Below are 6978 nucleotides of genomic sequence, written 5' to 3'. Positions count from 1 at the left end.
TTTATGTTGATCGGAAAGCGCACATGAATATGAGACGAACAAAGTAGAGGCCTATTTAGGGTACGTTCAATCTTTCTTAGGTTGGATTTGTACCTTCATCTCTGAATATCCAGTCATGGTTTAGGGCCACTATGGAGTTAGCAATCTTTGTGATCATTAAGGGGTGTAACCATCACCTCGTGGAGAGTTTACCAGTTTCTATAACTTGTTGGCTACTCTTTTACTCTATGTTTCTTCCCTTTGGACGCTATAATGCTTCAATGCATGATCACAGTGGGGCTAAGTTTTTTATGCTTGTAGTATTACCTACAGTTTTTTAGCGACTCCATTGGGGAGGATTTCTATTGTAGTTCCTAAAATTTATTTTTGTTATAATTTAAAATGAGTGGATGAGACTTGAAACATTCTAAATATTCTTGTGAGTAATTTATATTGCCATTATTGCATAAGCATAAAAAGGTCTGCATTAGAAAGACCATTTGTAACACGTTAAAAACATAGGATTTTTACCTATAAGAAATTTGGGATATATCTTCACAACTAGAATAAAAATACGCTACGAAAAAATCCCGAGAGCACAAATAGATATAGAGGGATGTAGGAGCTGTCGCGAGACAACAACGTCCTTCACTGTGCGGTGGCTTTATCATGACCCGATTGTTTCATCGCGGTGCAATAGATTCATCATAGTTCGATGGACTCTGTTTTCTTGCACCTAGTGCTTTCAATACCGAGCCAGTAATCTTCCTTCTTGTTTGCCTTATTCGAGTACTGTTATCAATTCTACTTTTCGATTGAATTTTTTCCTTTTTTTTCGAAACCTATATGTGCTCTACATGTGGCTTTAGCCCTTCGGAATTCATGATCCATCTAAAACGCTCCCTGCAACGATGGGCACATCCGAGTTTGTGAATTCACCAAACAACGGAAGCATGTTTAACTTGCAGGGTCCCATCCACACGCGCCAACCCTTCCAAAGGTAAGGCTTCCACGCGATGCATTTGTACTCATAACTATGGACCCTCTCTGACTACCATAATCCTTGAGCTTTAGAGAACAAGTAACATGGTTATGTTGCAAACTCATTGCATCATATTGTGACCATTTGATTACTTATGCATAGCCTATGTGTAATTAAGATAACCGTTTATTTGGCTTGTGATTAATAATAATAAGTCTTAATAAACTAATTAATTACTAAAGGGATTTTCTTAATTAATTTATTAATGTGGATTATTAAAGTCTAATAATATTTGACTTAATATAACATAGCAGGACTTTAGGTTCACCTTTTTCGAGTAAAATACTAGAAACTGGCTCAGACCGATGCTTTAAAATTGAAGAAAAAGTTTGGCTTGTGGCACGAAACGTCAAGCTTCTTTGCAATGTGATAGTGATATTGCGGCTCGATGGCGCTGACGCGACGCGACAATTCCATTAAATTAGTAATGCGATGGTGTAGTTTATTACTTTGGTTTTTGCGTCTAGTCTAATTTGTTAATTAATTAATAACCAAGGTCGTAATTTGTTCTTTAATCGAGTTTAAGAGCATAGTCTCATGATCTTACACAAGTGTCAAACCTGTTACTTTCACTCACTAATCAATAGCACACACTTACATGTGTCACCATGACCATGTCTTCGGTTCATGAATGAGTCGTCCGTTCCATCATTAGAATTGAGGGTTCATGCTATTTCAGAATTCTTCCATATCTCTCCATCTACATTACTTTTCCATACATTGCATATCTCACACTTACCTTGATTCATACTTTCCACATTCAAACGCCACTTTATCTTACATGCTTCCTCCATACATACCATTCCCCTCATACTCCATGACATTTCCCCATCTATGCATGTTGAATCGAGTTTGAGTAAAAATGATTAACAATAAGTATCCATGACTTCCCTTTTCGTAAAACTTGGTCTAGAAGACAAGGGCATTTAATCAAGGACAACACTTTTGTTAAGGTTCTACTCTTTGACAAACCAATATGATACAGACTAAGGTTCGTAGTAAAGGCTACCCAACAAGAAGTTTATGAGATGAGACAAAACATCACTAATCTGACTAAAATGGTGAAGACTCTTGCTCTTCGAGTCAATTATCCCAGTAGGCAACTACAAATTGAGCGTATGGAGGAAAGCATCAAAAAAATTTCCGATGACTATAAATTCCAGGAAATTATCTCACCAGGGGTCTTAGTGGACAAGGAACTTCTACCGCGGAAGTTCAATGCCAATGACATCCCTAAGTTCTAACCAACAAATAACCTTTACATTCACTTGAGAAATTTCAAGACCATAATGAGTATTAACGCAGTCGATAAAAAGATCTTTCGCTCACTTTTCTAACTATCCCTTGAAACCATTTCTCAACAATGGTTTATTTTACCTAGACAAGGAGAAGACTTCTTCTTGGGAAACTATTACATACAAATGTTTTCATAGATAGGTACAAATACAACATCCAAGTCGAATCCGATGATAGAGAACTTGAAATGCTCAAACAGATCGAAAATGAAGGATTTACTGCTTTCTTCAATAAGTAGAGGGAAAGTTTTTGTAGGATGGTTGAATTTCCAACTAAGAAAGAGTCTGTGAGGAGGTTCATACAAAACCTCCAGTAAAAGTGGTCAAAGCACTTAAAATACCAAAACAAATTGGATAAGTTTAAGCCTGTCTATAAAAAATAGGTATTAACATTGAAGATGACCTTCCAAAACAAATAGTTACTAATCATGGTAACAATAGTGGCAAGAAAGGAAAGAAGAACTTCAGTCCTTCTTCTTCCGACAACACCGACTCTAATAACAATCTTAGTACCTTTTACCATTATGGTGTCTTATCCAAGGATGATCAAAGCCCTAAAAAGAAACTAAGGAAAGAGTTCACCCCTATTAGAATGACCTACGATATTGCCTTCGATCGCCTTCATGGTAAAGGACTTATCATTCCTATTGGACCTATTAAAAATCTCGCACATGATTAAAGGTTGCCTGGCTAGTTGGAATCCAAATGCACACTGCAGGTACCATCAAGGTAGGGGTCATACTACCGAGAGTTGTTTGAAGCTAAAAGTTGTCATCCTATATTTGATCGATAATAACAAGCTTTCCATTCCTCCAACTAGCAAGAAGACCGAGTGATGAAAAGCACAAAGCACGAGGCGGGCTTCAATGACAAGATCACATGATTTTCTTTTTCATATTTTTTTTGTCCTCTTCCCTTAATAAGTCTAGCATAGGCATCCTTCATTCTCATTAGATTTATTAGACTTTCTTTTTATCCTTTCTATTTTTATAAAATGAGCATTTATTTCTTTGCATATGATCATTGCATTGCATTTCGAAAAATAAATAAATAAATAAATTGTCAGACCAACCACAAGGTATACCAATGATTTGAGGCACCTCTTGTAGCCACATCATATTACCTTCACCCTTTCAAATATATAATCCCTTTCTTGATAAACCACTTTGAGCCTTTTTTAATGATATACCTTTCTTTTTTCCACACAAATCTACCCAACCTTAGGATGGAATAGTGCACAATCTATGCGGTTTTCAAAATTCAATGAAAAGCTTGGGTGATATTTACGAAAGCTCTAATGTTTAAAAAACCAAATAGAAATAAAAATGCGCAAAAGGGTAAGTGTTCTAATGTCTTTGATATGAACATCACTCAAATTGCGTGCGTCTCTTATCGAGTGCTCGGTATTATGCCTAAAAAACATGAATGCCAAGTGAATGATAGACCGCATGATTGGGATTGGTCACATTAATAAAAAGGATTTGAATATAAAGAAAATGCAAAAAGAAAAATAGAGAGTAAAAATAAGTAAAAGAGAGTTCAAAAGTGAGAAAAATCCCAAGCATACAAAATACGAAGATTCAAAAGCAAGGTTGCACACATTGGGGGCTTATACTGGGTCTTGAGCTTTTATCCATTCTTCTTCAACCTTTAGCCTTACCCGTTAGAACCCTTTAAAAGACCTCTTTGAGGTATACACACACTGGTTCGAGGTTTAGCTAGAACTATGTTCGACCTGATTCCTAACGGATACATATGCAACTAACCTCACATGGGTCTGCAGCCGTAATAAAAATGCATTCATTTTCATTTTCATATTCATGAATGATCATATCAAGGGATATTCAATGTTCATCACTATCCATTTAAAGCTACAATTAGGAGCTTAATCTTACATCATTAGCCTACCAAGCCTAAGAACCACCATTATTAGGCTCTTCTCAAAATATATTTCTACACCCTTAGCCTTTGCGGCCTAACCGTGTGTCACTCTCTCACACGTCACAGAAACATAGCAAAATAATCCTTCCCTTAGGAATCTTTTGTCAAGAAATTGATGAGTGTCATTTATGGCACTCATTTGGTTCTTTCTAGAATGAATCTCATGCTATTCTTTAGCTCTTTTACTTATTTTTTCCTTGATTATACTCTTTATTTCTTTTAGTTTGCAATTTTCTTAGTTTGATTTCTTCCTTTATGAATTTCTTAGTTTATTTTGTTATTTTCTCTTTTATTTGCTTATTTTCCTTCATTTTTAAGGTTAAGATCGTTATCCAAAGTTTCCCGAGCCTTTTCCCGAGTTTGGCATTGATTAGGATGCTTAGTGGTCTCCATTTAAAGCTCAAGCATGGAGAAGTGCAAGTTCCTAAAGACCTTGAGCTTTGCATTCAAGCCATGGGGGCATGATTTCTTGTCTTGAACCCGCAAACATGGAGTTTAGAAACTACAAGGTTCCGTGTTTATCAAGGGCATTAAGTGGAACACATGAGGAGCATCAAAATGATAGAGTAGAGGGCTCCCCTGCTCCCAAGCACGGGTGCGCGACCATGGCGCTGCCGCGCGGCCTGGTTAAGCGGGCGCACCTGTCTAGGTCCCTGTTCCGTACTTAGTTTTGCGCGGTCGCGCTCCCCTTATGGTTGACCGCGACTATACGGGTTTAGTTGGGGACGATCTAACTAACTTCTATTAGTTAGTTTTACTATATATAGATTTTCTTTCTATTTTTAGAGAGAGGATTTTGGAGAGGAATTATTCCAGAATTAGAATAGAAATTAGGCTATAATTTTAAAGAGAGAAACTATAGATTGTAGAGAGAGAAGTTCTTGATTGTTGATTGATGATTCAAGATTGTTGAATACTAGCATTTCCTCCATTGAATTGAAGCAAGTTTGTAAGGATTTCTTTTACTTTAATGCAATTTTTCAGCTTATCATTTCAATTGTTTTGTTGATTGTTAAAGTTTGAATTGAATTTGTGATTGAATTATTTCTATTGATATGATGATGATGAAATTGTTGATTAGGTTAGTTTTGATCTTAATTTCTATGGATTGTGAGTAGTTCTCTTTCTAAGGGAATGGTGAAGCATGTATGAGTGATGGATTTATGCTAATGGGGGAAATTGATGGAGTTGATGGTGTGATTAAATTGTTTTATTGATTAAGTTCATGTGTGTGATTATTTGAAGAGTAGCTAACTTTAATTTGTTAAACTACAATGCATTGTGGGCTTGCATTGATGCGGAAAATTGATATGTGGCTTGCTTTTGTCGATTGAGTAGGTTTGAAAGGCTCCTTGTTAGCGTGTCTCGTAGTTGGCGCTAGCTTGACCTATAATAGATTAGCCTACCTTACTATCATGATTGCTTAATTGATTTTACCTCGCAACACTTGACTTAGTCATCTCCAATCCCAATTAGCTATGTCCATTCCGAGTACATGCGGATCCTAGCCCTAGTGTTTCATTATATTGATTTCTATTGCTTGTTTGTTTTGCTTAGTTGCTTAAATTAAACACACACCTACCCCCTTGACTTCGAGATAGCTTGACTTAGACAATAGTAGTTAGCTCCCATTCCCATAGGTTCGATCCTTGACTTGCCGTTATACTTGTATGAAGGTGTGTCGAGAGTTTACAAATTTTGTTTTGACATAGGAAATTTAGTCCAACGACCTAGCTTCCACCTAGGGTCAAAAATGGTGTTGTTGTCGGGGAATGACGTAGATGATTGTTCTTGTTGTTGAATCTATTTCACCTTATTTGCAAAAATACAAAAAAGATTTTCTTCTTTAGGCTACATTTGTAGCCGTGCTACTAATAAATTTTTTTTAGATTTTTTGCAAGTGAACATGGGAGAAGCTTCAAGGGTTACATTGAAGGAGTTGGGCACTCCGAGTGCATACAAGTATGAGAGCGGGATTGCTCCATTGTTGATTCCGGATAGGGATTTTGAAATTAAGCCGGCAATGATTACCATAATTGAGAGGCGACAATATAGTGGCGCATCAAATGAAAGTCCTCTCATCCCGATTCTACCCTCAAAAGAAAACGGCGGAAGCTAGAACTTTGATAAAAAATTTTAAGCAAAGGCCTAACAAAAATCTCTATGAAGCATGGGAGAGGTATAAAGAGTATCAAAGAGAGTGCCCTCACCAAGGAGTTCCAACTTACCAAACAACTCAAATTTTCTATGGTGGTTTGAGTCCTCAAGGTAGGTTGAGCTTAAATGTCGGAGCCGGAGGCCCAATCATGCACAAGACGGTGGAAGAGGTTTTTGATGTGAAAGATGATGTAGTGAGGAATTACATGAGTGGGCAAGAGGTTTAGGAAGAGTCAACAAACGAGTGTGCCTTGGTTGATCAAGTCAATGCCATCAACAAATTGTCTACTTTACTTTCGGACTTAGGGAAGGAGGTGGCTTCTATCAAAGCTAAGCTTGAAAATTCATCTTTACAAGCACAAGATCTTCGTTCCCAATTTAAGGGGAGAGGTACATCTTCTTACTCTAACCCTCTTTTCGCTTTTTGTTGCATGATTAGAGAATGTTTGGCTTGTGATATATGCTGAATAAATGATCATGATGTTTCTAATTGTCCAAACGTTCCTTGTGATCGAACTGATGAATACGATACAAATGAAAATTTGCATGTGAATTATGTTGGAA

At 36.9% G+C, this 6978-nt stretch overlaps 1 pseudogene; it reads right to left on the bottom strand.

Moving 5' to 3' along the window:
* Positions 1-6375: 6375 nt before the first annotated feature.
* LOC145629691 (small nucleolar RNA R71) lies at positions 6376-6475 on the bottom strand (annotated as a pseudogene).
* Between the last annotated feature and the right edge of the window lie 503 nt (positions 6476-6978).

The sequence above is a fragment of the Chenopodium album genome, chromosome 4, assembly GCF_948465745.1.
Source record: "Chenopodium album chromosome 4, dcCheAlbu1.1, whole genome shotgun sequence".
Lineage (NCBI taxonomy): Eukaryota > Viridiplantae > Streptophyta > Magnoliopsida > Caryophyllales > Amaranthaceae > Chenopodium > Chenopodium album.
The sequence above is the reverse complement of the archived record's forward strand: the minus strand, read 5'-3'. Positions and strand labels throughout refer to the sequence as shown.